This window comes from Schistocerca gregaria, chromosome 1, assembly GCF_023897955.1.
Source record: "Schistocerca gregaria isolate iqSchGreg1 chromosome 1, iqSchGreg1.2, whole genome shotgun sequence".
NCBI lineage: Eukaryota > Metazoa > Arthropoda > Insecta > Orthoptera > Acrididae > Schistocerca > Schistocerca gregaria.
In genome coordinates, this window is record NC_064920.1 from 1,067,538,879 (window position 1) to 1,067,551,354 (window position 12,476).

The window sequence follows — 12,476 nt, forward strand, 5'->3', positions numbered from 1 at the left end:
AAGAACTGACTTGAAGGTATGGGAATAGACAATGATGCACTCACAACAACCTGTTAGTAATGACGTTTTGAAGTTTTAGCTGGTTATTGACACCCAACATCACCAGTTATGGCTTAAATACTATCAACACGTGTGTATGCATTGGAGGTGGTGGTGGGGGTAGGGGGAGAATTATTGCAGCACCTCCACATGCACCAATGACCATCTAGCAGCTGTAAACTGCGCTGACATAAGAATGGAACGACCTACACCGTATTTCCTTCCAATCTTAAGGCCGGCATGGGAACACATTGCAGAGCATCCATCGCTGTTCGTGGTGATCACAGACACCCTATTAAGAAGAACCATGTCCCGTCTATCGTAATGTCCAAGGGAGCATCATAAATCACTTCTATTCAAAGAAGTACCATATCTCTTTGTCTCACTGCATTTCGCCTTCAATTAATTCTGTGCAGGATATGGTGGCCGATGCGAAGTGACCAATTTTCGTCCAAAGTTCATTCATTGTTCATAAAGGGAAGGTGACAGTGTTAGCCACCTTTTGGCTAATTGGTGATGACTGAAGTGAGGTGCATGCCCCACAATCTTTCTCAAAAGGTTTTACAGAAATTATCCAATTAAAAAAAATCATTTTTGCATGACTTATAATTTTATATGCCAGGCTCATAATGATGTGCCTTCACTTCATTAGTGGTCATAGTTATTGTGATTTTTACACGGAAGTAAGACAATGTGAGAAATTCGATAAAGTTTCCAATGAAAAACAGGGGTCGATATGATTTTGCATTTAGTGTCTATTACATAATATGAGGGTGGTTTGAAAAGTTCTCGGAGCGGAATAGAAGAAAAGTACTTACATCACTGAAACTTTTTGTATTTTTCAATGTAATCTCCTTGTAGATTAATGCACTTGGTCCAACAATGTTCCAGTGCCTTGATCCCATCTCGAAAATGAGCTTCCTCCAGGCCTGCAAAATAGTTGTCAACTCTGGCTATCAATTCTTTTTTTGAAGTGAACCTTCATCCACCAAGAAACATTTTCAGTTTTGGGAAGAGATGGAAGTCTGACGGAGCCATATCAGGTGAATAATTTGGGTGTGGCAACAATTCACACCTTAGTTCGTGTAATTTTGTCATGTCTTTTCTCATTTGTTTCTGATCCAGCATCAAGAGTCGTGGCACCCACATTGCAGATAAGTTTTTTATTTCTAATTTTTCAGTTAAAATGTGATATACCCTTTCAGATGATATCTGGCAAGCAGGAGCAATTTCACACACTTTCAGTCAGTGATCTTCCATGACCATATGTGCACTTTTGCAATGATTTCTGGAGTAGAGACACATATTGGCTGAGCAATGAGCAGATCATCATCTATGCTCTCCCGACCAAATTTAAATTTTTGTGCACTTGGCAACAGTTGAATATGAAGGAGCAGAGTCCTCAAGTATATTCTGAAATCGGCATGATTGTCCTTTGCTTTCATACCTTTCTTTAAAAGTACATAATCACTGACCGAATGTCAATTTTGTCCATCTTCGCAAATCACTACGCGGGAACAACAGAGCCACGTCACTGCCACCAATCTCTTCCAAGAGCACTGATATGGCACATGTTTACTGGCAACAGTCCAATGAATATCATGTCAACAACTCATTGCACTAATGCTGATCTTTCGTGGTGATACCAAGAACCATTCAAACCACCCTCATATTAGGGGTTCTTTTGTTGTTCAGCGACAAATAAACAGAAAAACCAATACATGCAATGAATTGCCTTTCGTGCCTAAATATTTAATCTCTTTCATTCTCATATAATCTAAAATCACTGCTCTAGCATTTTTTGACTTCTTGAAAACGTTTATCAGGTTCTTCCATGACAATTCCATCTGTGGAGGTTGCTTGTCTCAATATCTATTTGTCATTCCCTTATGTTACACTTACGTGATCCACAATTTCTCAGCTAAGCAAGAGCTGATGAGCAATAGTATGAGGAGACAAGCTGATGTTTCCAGAACCTGTCTCGTATACAGTAAGTAGTCACTCTTTACAATTTACACCTGGATTTTTTACTAGTTTAGGATATGCCAAACACTTCGTTAGTTGAAATCAAATGATTTTATCCATCTACCATCAAGTACTTCAGTTAGATTTCTGTACTATAGGATTTAGCCAATATAGAGAACAATATTCATGTTGCACAACATTGTATTACATCCAGGAAAATAATCTACATTCCATCCACATGCTGGTGGTTTGATAGTCTGAAACTATTTTTTAACATTTCCATAGCAGTAGAGTTGTCTACCTATTTAACGAACTGTTCAATTCCACTCAGTATATAATCAAATTATGTATTCACAAAAAAAAATTAAATTCTGTTGACTGAAGCAAAAAAAAAAATGATATTAAGAAGTGTGTCATTCAGAAATTTCATAAGTTTCTTTCACCTTCAGATCTAAGAAAGACCAAATTAAGATTATGATAAAACTCATGATGCAGAAGTTTTCTTACGAACTCCATCTCAATTTACAGTACGGAAAATTTAAAGAAAAGAAATTATGTAGATGCAGTATAATAGCCCTCTATCCAGCTTGAATCCACAGCTAATAAAACTACCACTTCAGATGGCGGTAAAATTACTACTGTGCTAGCAAGCCACTGCTATGTTCCATGCTCTGTCATTGCCATAGTGACAGCCAACATAGATAATTTGTAATGTAAAAGCTGATAGTAGTAGTATTTTTTTCATGGAACAACCACCCTGGACTCAAAATCACAAATTTGATAACCTGATGTCATACCTTACATGAAAATCATTCAGATTATTTAGTGGAACTGACAAGGAAATGTCAAATGAATCCAGCAGGGTAATTCTGTGCAGATCCAGGACACTATGACCTGGCAGCATGTCCATGGACTGTTCAGTCATATCATGTGATGTTGCCAGTTTTACTAGGCCTAGGAATAATATGTTTACACAGTCAATGGTTTCCCTGAGGCTTGTAAGGGAAGAATGTAGCCCTTGTCTCAAAGTTGCAATGCCAAGTTGACCCATTGCCCAAATATCAACAGTATTAGCCAATGAATATTACACTAATTTCTGTTGACAGATTTAGGGTCTAGATCACAGATACTAATACCACTCAGATGCACTTACTGCAAGCTGAAAGTCATAAATCAATAGCTGTCACAGTTATTATTTTTCTGTCTTAAGCATGCTGTGAACTGCGGAGGTCATTCAGCAAATCTTTTGATCTGCACACACTTAAAAAGGTATGCCATGAGAACACTGTCATTGGCACAACCCCAAAACAGAAGAACATAAATGAGAAGACAATAACAGAGCACTGACTGTAAAATGCAAAAATCTATAGGGAAATTCCATAACCTGCAAGTAATATAAAGCCGCGACTCATTCAAGTGAATTGTCCAAAGGATCAATGCGCAGTTACCGAAAGTGTACACAGGAAAAGCATAAAGAAATTAAAGCTGGGTTTGTAAAAAGGAACACAGCACACTAACAGCACAGTCTTTAATATGGCATTCTAAAGTACAACTTCATTCACTCTATAATAACTTCAACCCATAATAATTACAAACAAATCATTGCTGATGTTTCATACAAAAAAGTGAAAATGTTCTTATGAATAAACTGTTCAATTTGCAATACAATTATGATAGAAGGAGATGGAAACAGCAATAACAAGTTCATCTAGTTGAGTGTGGAGCACATTTGCAAAGCAATACCTCACAGTCAGTACAATTTTTTCTTAAGTTATTGCCTGGTTGTTCGATATAAATTACTTCTTTAGGCCATGCAAATATCATCAAGGAGCAACTGCTAGAACAGACTGCTATGTTATTTGGCAACTATGCAAAATAAGGTAGTCCTCATTGTTTGGTCTCAGCCCTCGAAGTGTTCAACATATCCCAAAACAGTTATAAGGCCTGTAGACTACTGTAAGGTTTAATAATGCCTGAAGTACATAAGTACATTTACTTGTCTGCAGAAGCCACTCACGAGCCTTTCTTCTTCTTCTTCTTCTTCTTCTTCTTCTTCCTTTTTTTTTTTTTATATGAAAATATTTTGGTAGTTACCACGAGCAAAACCAGAACGACCAACAGAAATTAAAACTAGTGATCTCCTAGATGATATCAGCATGGACAAACAAAAAAAAGTCATTAGAAAATCATACAATTAAACAGAAATAAACATCACTTAACCCCCAACTAACGTCCAACAATGTCATGAGAAATTTCAGCAAAAGAAACTAGCAAGTCAAACAAAATAACAAGCTTTATTTCCCACTTAATGAGCCACATAATGAACATTAGCTCTGATAGCCAGTTATTTGCTCTATAAGTCTACCTTTGCTTAGTTACACCATCTACTTCTGTCTCCATGCAGTATACTTTGAAAAACAAAACTGCTGATCACTTATCAACAATGGAAGCTCCCACCAACTCATGTGCTTCTGCACTAAATCACATCACTGACCTTCAGATATCAGATACTGGTGATGAAACAACACCAACACATGAAAATAGAACTTATTCTTGCAGTATTTCCTTAGTTGAAAAAAGATTGACCAATCCCTACAGATCCCAAACATCAGTTTTGATAAATTGATACTCTATCAAAATAAATCTGTGACAATTTGGCTGCTGAGACTGCTCTTCCATCTCCAACTAAGGATGACACACATCACCAAAGTCACGTCAAATGAAGAGACTTGTACCAGATACCAAATACACCAGATGGTGTCTCTTGGACAGTAATGTGATAGCCCTTACACACATCTCATTTTTTCCTTCACTGTATTGCATTCACACTGAATGCAGCATCACATTTTTCACTATATGGCCGTACTGTCTACTATCAATAGTTCCTTGAATTCTGTAAAATTTTCCTGTTTCTCTCACAAAAATCGAATTCCAGGGAAACAGGTAGCTGCCAAACTTTCTTGTCATTGCTATTTGTTCTTGTCATGTTTTTTGCAACCTTTAAATTACTCTTGGACTGTCACTGCTTGTGAGAAACACTTTCTCATCAGTGAAAATTATGTTTTCGCACCAAATTATCGAGCTCCATAAATGTCATCTCTCTAAGTTCCTGCATCACAGTGGATTTTTGTACATGCAGGACAAGTTCCCTCAGCTTTCAAAGAACTGTGTCACTGGGAGCGAGGAAGATCATTTCTTGCAGCAACTGCCTTGCATTTAGGAATGGAAGCTGTCAGCTCTCACGCACAAGCTGTCTGTCCTACTAGTGCATTCACAGTCTCTTCCTGCCTGAGGTATCACTTTGAGGTGGTAGGTGGCAGACCTTAGTGCCTCCCATCATCTCTAATTGATAACCTACCTCCTCCAATCACAGTGACACAACTGTCGAAGTATTCATAATAAAGTTACCAAATTTACTGCCCTCAAGGAACGTTATCACACTCAAATTATTCTTGGGACTGAGAGCTGACTGAAACCCAAAGTGGAAAGCTCTGAGAAGATATTTAGTGAGCTGTGGAACATATATCAGAAAGACAGATTAGAGGCCATAGGAGGGTGTGTGTTCATTGCAGTTGACAAAACATTGTTTCTATTAAGGTCAAAGTTGAATGTGACAGTGAAGTCATCTCATCATGTATAACAGGTGTAGATGAAACCGAGTTAATTGTTGGATGGATTTAATGGTGACCCAATTCTGCTGTGGCAGTCCTATAATCATTCAAAGAAAGTCTACAGTCAATAGCATATACATAGTCAGATCATGCAATACTCGTTGGAGGCGACTTCAACCTGTCGAATACAGAGTGACATGTCTATGGATTATTGGTAGAGAGGTGCAGACAGATAGTAATGTGAAATACTTTTGAACACATTTTCTGAAAATTGTCTTGAGCAGCTAGCTCAGCAGCCAACACGCAATGGAAATATCTTAGACCTTGTAGCGACAAATAGGCTGGACCTTATCAACAATGTCAATATAGAAATGGGAATTAGAGATCATGATGTCATTATAGGAACTGTGATAGCAAAAGTTAATAAATCTGTCAAGAAGCTAGGAGTGTGACCCTGCTACATAGAGCAGATAAACAGTTATTAACATCTCACGTAGACAGTGAACTGGTGTCACTTAATTCCAGTAAGATGGATGTAGAGGAATTGTAAGCAAAGTTTAAGCAGATTGTAGATCATGGTCTACAGAGTTATGTGCATAGTAAGAGGACAAAGGAGGTGACGGTTTAATAACAAAGTTCATGCTGAGGAAGCAGAGGCTGTTGCACTCTCACTTCAAAAGAGAATGCATAAATGATGACAAGCAAAGTTTCGTAGAGATTTGTGCGTCCGTGAAAAGATCTACATACGAAGCATACAGCAACTGCCACCATCACACATAAGCAAAAGATCTGGCAGAGAACCTGAGGAAATTGTGGTCATATGTAAAATTGCGAAGTGTGTCTAAGTATTCCATTCAGTCCCTTGTTGACCAGTCTGGTGTGGCAGTTGAAGATAGAAAGACAAAAGCCGAAGTTTTAAATTTCATGTTCAAGAAATCATTCACACAGAAGAATCGTACAAACATACCATCATTTGGCCATTGGAAAGATTCTTGTATGGTTGACACAGAAATAAGCCACCTGACATAAAGAAACAACTGAAAATTTTAAAGCAAACAAATCACCAGGTCTGTATGGAATCCGGTTCGATTTTACGATGAGTACTCTATGGCACTGGCCCCTTACCTAGCTGGCATTTATCATGAATCCCTCATCCAGCACAAAGTCCAAAGTGACTGGGAAAAAAAACTGCAGGTGACTCCAGTATATGAGAAGGGCAAAAGAATGAACCCACAAAATTACAGAACAATATCTGTAAATTCTGTTTGTTGCAGTATCCTTGAACATATTCTCAATTCAAATATAATAAACTTCCTTGAAACTGAGAAGCTTACAGCCAAAAATCAGCTTGGTTTTAAAAACCATCACCCATGCCACACTCAGCTAGCCGTTTGCTCACATGATATACTGAGAACTATGGATGAAGGGCAACACGCAGGTTCCATATTTCTAAATTTCCGGAAAGCTTATGACAGTGTGCCCCACTGCAAGCTGTTAACGAAGGTACCAGCATATGGAATAAGTTCACACATATGTGGATAGCTTAAAGACTTCTCAATTAATAGAATCCAGTATGCTGTCCTTGTCGGTGAGTGTTCATCAGGCGAAAGAGTCTTGTCAGGAGTGCCCCAGAGAAATGTCGTACGATTACTGTTGTTCTCTGTTTATATAAATGATGGGCAGCAATCTGCATTTGTTTGCTGCTGATGCTGTGATGTATGGTAAAGTGTTGAAGTTGAGTGACTGTAAGGATATACAATATTATGAAAAGGAAAGTTTCTACTCACTACAAAGTGGAGATGTCGAGTCACAGATAGACACGACAAAAAGACTCTCACAATTAAAGCTTCCGACCATTAAGGTCTTCGTCAACAATACACACACACACACACACACACACACACACACACACACACACACACACACACACTACACACACTCATACAAACACAACTCACACATCTGACTGCAGTCTCAGTCATCTGAAACCACACTGCGAGCAACAGCACCAGTGCATGATGGGAGTGGCGACTGGTTGGGGGTAATGAGGTGTCTGGGGTAGGGGAGGGGAGGGATAGTATGGTGGGTGAAGTGTTGCATGTTAGACAGAGGGCAGGGTAGAAGTGTATGGGGGGGGGGGGGGGGGAACTAGCGGAAAAGGAGAGAAATAAAAACACTGGGTGTGGTGGTGGAATGACAGGTGTGTAGTGCTGGAATGGGAATAGGGAAGGAGCTGGGTGGGTGAGGACAGTGACTAATGACAGTTAAGGCCAGGAGGGTTACTGGAGAGTAGGATGTACTGCAGGGAGAGTTCCCACCTGTGCAGTTCAGAAGAGCTGGTGTTGGTGGGAAATATGCATATGGCACAGCCTATGAAGTAGTGACTGAAATGAAGGATATCATGTTTCGCAGCGTGTTCAGCAATGATGTTGTTCACTTGTTTTTTGGCCACAGTTTGGGGTTGTTCACTTGTTTTTCGGCCACAGTTTGTCAGTGGCCAGTCATGTGGACAGACAGTTTGTTGGTTGTGATGCCTACGTATAATGCAGCACAGTGGTTGTAGCTTAGCTTGTAGATCACATGATTGGTATCACAGGTAGCCCTGCCTCTGATGGGATAGGTGATGTTAGCAACTGGACTGGAGTAGTTAGTTGTTTGAGCATATATGGGACAGGTCTTGTACCCAGGTCTATTACAGAGATATGAGCCATGAGATAAGGGATTGGGAGCAGTGGTTGTGTAAGGATGGACAAGTATATTGTATAGGTTGAGTGGATGGCGGAATACCACTGTGGGAGGGGTGGGAAGGATAGTGGGCAGGACATTTCTCATTTCAGGGCATGATAAGGGTAATCGAAACACTGGCGGATAATGTAATTCAGTTGCTACAGATTTGGGTGGTACTGAGTTACGAGGGGAATGCTCCTATGTAGCTGGACAGTGGGACTTTGGGAGGTGGTGGGAGACTGTACAGATAAGGCACGAGAGATTTGTTTTTGTACAAGGTTTGGAGGATAATTATAGTCAGCAAAGGCTTCAGTGAGACCCTCAGTGTATTTCGAGAGGGACTTCTTGTCACTGCAGATGTGATGACCATGGTTGGGTAGGCTGTACTGATGGGGTTTCTTGGAACAGGTGGCAGCTGTTGAAGTGGAGGTTTTACTGGCGGTTAGTAGGTTTGATATGGACAGAGATGCTGATGAAGCCACCTTTGAGGTGGAGGTCGACATTTAGGAAGATGGCTTGTTGGGTTGAGTAGGACCAGGAGAAGCAAATAAGGGAGAAGTTGTTGAGATTCTTGAGGAATGTGGATTGGGTATCCTCATCTTTGATCCAGATAGCTAAGATGTCATCAATGAATCTCAACCAGGTCAGGGGTTTAGGATTCTGGGTACATAGGAAAGATTCCTCTAGATGGCCCATGAATAGGTTGGTATAGGATGGTGCCATGTGAGTGCCCATAGCTGTACCCCATATTGTCTTTAGGTAATGCTTTCAAAGGAGAAGTAATTGTGGGTAAGGATACAGTTGGTCATGGCGACTAGGAAGGAGGTTGTTGGTTTGGAATCTGGAAGACATAGGCATTAGGAATGTTAGTGTACAGAGAGGTGGCATCAATAGTGACAAGCAGGACACCATGTGGTAAAGGGATAGGAAATGTGGAAAGTTGGTGGAGAAAATGGTTGGTATCTTTTATGTAGGAGGTGTAGGTTCCAGGTAATAGGTTGAAGGTGTTGGTCTACGTGAGCAGATATTCTCTCAATTGGGGCACAGTAACTGGTCACAATGGGGCATCCAGTGGGATGGGACCACTATGACAAGGTTTGTAGATGGTAGTATCTAACAGCTGGTGGGGTCCTTCTGCCAGGTAATCCTTGCAGTTCAAAACAACAGTGGTGGAGCCTTTTCCCACGGGTAGGATTATGAGGTCAGGTTCAGTTTTTAGGTGATGCACTGTGGCTCTTTCTGTGGAGGTATGGTTAGTTTGCATGGTGAGGGATTTGGGGAATGATGGTGAGGCAAGGTTCCAGGTTAAGAAATTCTGGAAAGTTAACAGAGGGTGGTTGGGGGCACTTGGGACGGATCAAGGTTGGATGAAGGACTGATGAACTGAGTTAGGCAAGGTTCAGTATTGATCTTTGGTTGAGTCTGATTGGTAGGGACCAGGACAAGGAGAGATATTTAACAAGTCCTGGATGATTGAATTTGGGCGGGAGGCAAAAGGTGAGGCCTCTGTAAAGGACTCATATTTCTGTGGAGCTATGGCTTCTGGAGGAAAGTTTCATGACTGTGTTGTGTGTCTGTTTAGGTTCTGGATTCTGTGTGGTGGAGGGAGTTTTGGAGGGTGGGATAAGACTAGTAGGTCTGTGAGGCAGGGTTTGTCAGCTATGAGGGGACGTGGGGGAGATTTCGAGGTTGTTGTAGTGGTGGTGGACAGTGGTATTACAAGGTAGGAGTAGGAAGTGAGAAAGATGGAGAGCTTTCTGAGGTGGTGGTGTGCATGTTCCTCAAGTTCTGTAGGGCGAGAGTTTCAATGTGTTATGAATTCCAAGAATTTGGGATTGATTGCATAGCAGGAGAATTTTGTGGATGGAGAGAAGGTACTGCAAGGAGGCTTGGGCTTGATTGATATGGTTTTGCAGGCCTATGTTGGTGAGGGGTGAGGACTGGCGGAATCTGAACAGGTTGAGGTCATTGTGGAAGGATGGGTGGCAGCCAGAGATGGGTAATTTGATGGTAAGGCCATTAAGGGGGATTCCTTGAGCTAAGCAACAATGCAGGCTAGGGATAAGGAAACTTTTCTGTATTGACACAGAAGGAAGAAGCAAAGATCCATGATGGTTTTATGAGGGAAACCATTTTTGTGAATGTATGAGCAGAGTAAATCAGCTTCCATGATCTGAAAACTATCCATGTTTGCATTATGTACTGCTTTTTGTTTGTGGATTATTCTTCAAATATTATTATTCTTCAAATATTATTTGAACAATGACAATCGCTGAACAGTGGAAAAGCATCCGGACCAGGCGAGACACCTACAAGATTCCCTGCTTCCCTTCTAACAGCTCTTTATAGTAGGTCGCTGGAGCAACGAAGGGTGCATGGTGACGAAAAAAATAGCACAGGTTGTAACACTATCGGCATTCCCAAATTGGCAATCACTGATAATGTTCAACGTCTGTGAAGCGTTTTAGCCTCACCAAGACTTTACGTGGGACCTAGTAACTTTGAGGTTTTCATTGTTGTCTAGTAGATCTGGCTTCTGCCCTGTAGTGATTCGAGAATTTCTGTGTAAATTCGAGAACCACTCAGCCTTCTACCATCTTGAATCCACGATATTCTAGATATGAGTGTGGAATGGTAGAATCCTACCCACTGCACATCACATGTTTGTGTGTGCAGGTTTAAAGTCAGTCGCGAGAAGAAAATAGATGTGTCAGTTGAACGGCAGCGACAGGTACCTGTCGAACAATGCATAGATGTGTTAGTGAGTGTATATGGAAGAGCCATGGAATCTATATGCAGCTCTGTGCCTATCGTGTCATTGACTATTGTTATGTGAAAGAAGAACAGCTCAAAAAGTAATCTTGTGGACTCTTAATCCAGCCTTCTTAGAGGCAAGACCTATTTTATGATTCGCGTAAAGTAGAGTCATGGTTATTAAGCCAGCTCTTTTATAAATGTACTGAAATTTGTTTCTGACATTAGACAGAGCGAATGACTTACTGCAAGTCATATATGTATGCAGGAAGTGAGAATTTTATTCTGTATGGAGTTCAAGTATACAGTTGGTTGATGAAAAGTAAATTTGGTATATCTACTTATTTTACAAGTAGAGAGAGAGGCTTAAATATTCCTGTACCTAGCATCATTCTATGGAGAAGAAGTCAAGTGTTTTCCAGAAGCCAGCAAAGAGGATCGGCTGCGATTCTCATATAAGTCACCTCGTATAAAAGAAGCGGGAAGTTTGTACGTCTGCTTCACATTTTAAATCTGCATCAAAAACGTTAGAGCCCTCTGCTTCATTTCTCCCCTACAATTTTTTTTTTTTTTTTTTTTTTTTTTTTTTTGCCTTACTAGTCTTAATCCTACACTGGGAGGAAATGCTAGGTTTTCTTCAATCACATTTTTATTCTTGTTATCCAGCAAAATCTCGTTATGTGTAAAACTCATAGATTCATGGTGCAAAACATTCATAACACTTTCGAATTTGGACACAAACCTGCCCCAAGCCCAGTGGTTGTGGTGACAGGAAGATCTGCTAGTATCTGATTTATCATTGGTTAACTAGTTTTAGCAGTAGCTCCTACAATTTTTACGCCATCTAAAAACATCATTACCAATCCAGGTTGGTCAGCAACATAGTCGAAAAATGAGTGGGAGAGGGCACTGATCTGTGAACCACTATCCATGTGTAAATGTAGTCTAATATTATAAATGTCAACAGGAATATGATCTGTTTAATGGTTAAACTTTCCATATTGTTTTGCTCTTCCCACAACAAATCTTGGTTGACCATAATATTGTTCCAAGACATGTTGTTAACTTGCAGATTATCTATATATGGAGATTTTGTTGGTTTCTGGAGTTCAAAATCTTAAATTACTTGAACTCGCTGTTGACTAGGTACTGTATCGTCCAGTGGTTCCTTCCGTTTTTGGCTCGGAATCTATTTCTGGATTTTGTCGGGGAATTTCTTCAAGTTTTAAAAAATCTCTTACTTACACATTCATTGGTTTCAGGGATACCAAAGCATTCATCTTCTGAACTATCATCCGATTCTGACCATTCCAGGTCGGTCTCTCATTCTAGCAGGAAAGCTTTCCTAAGACAGACACTACATTGTTCCTCTGGCCTTTC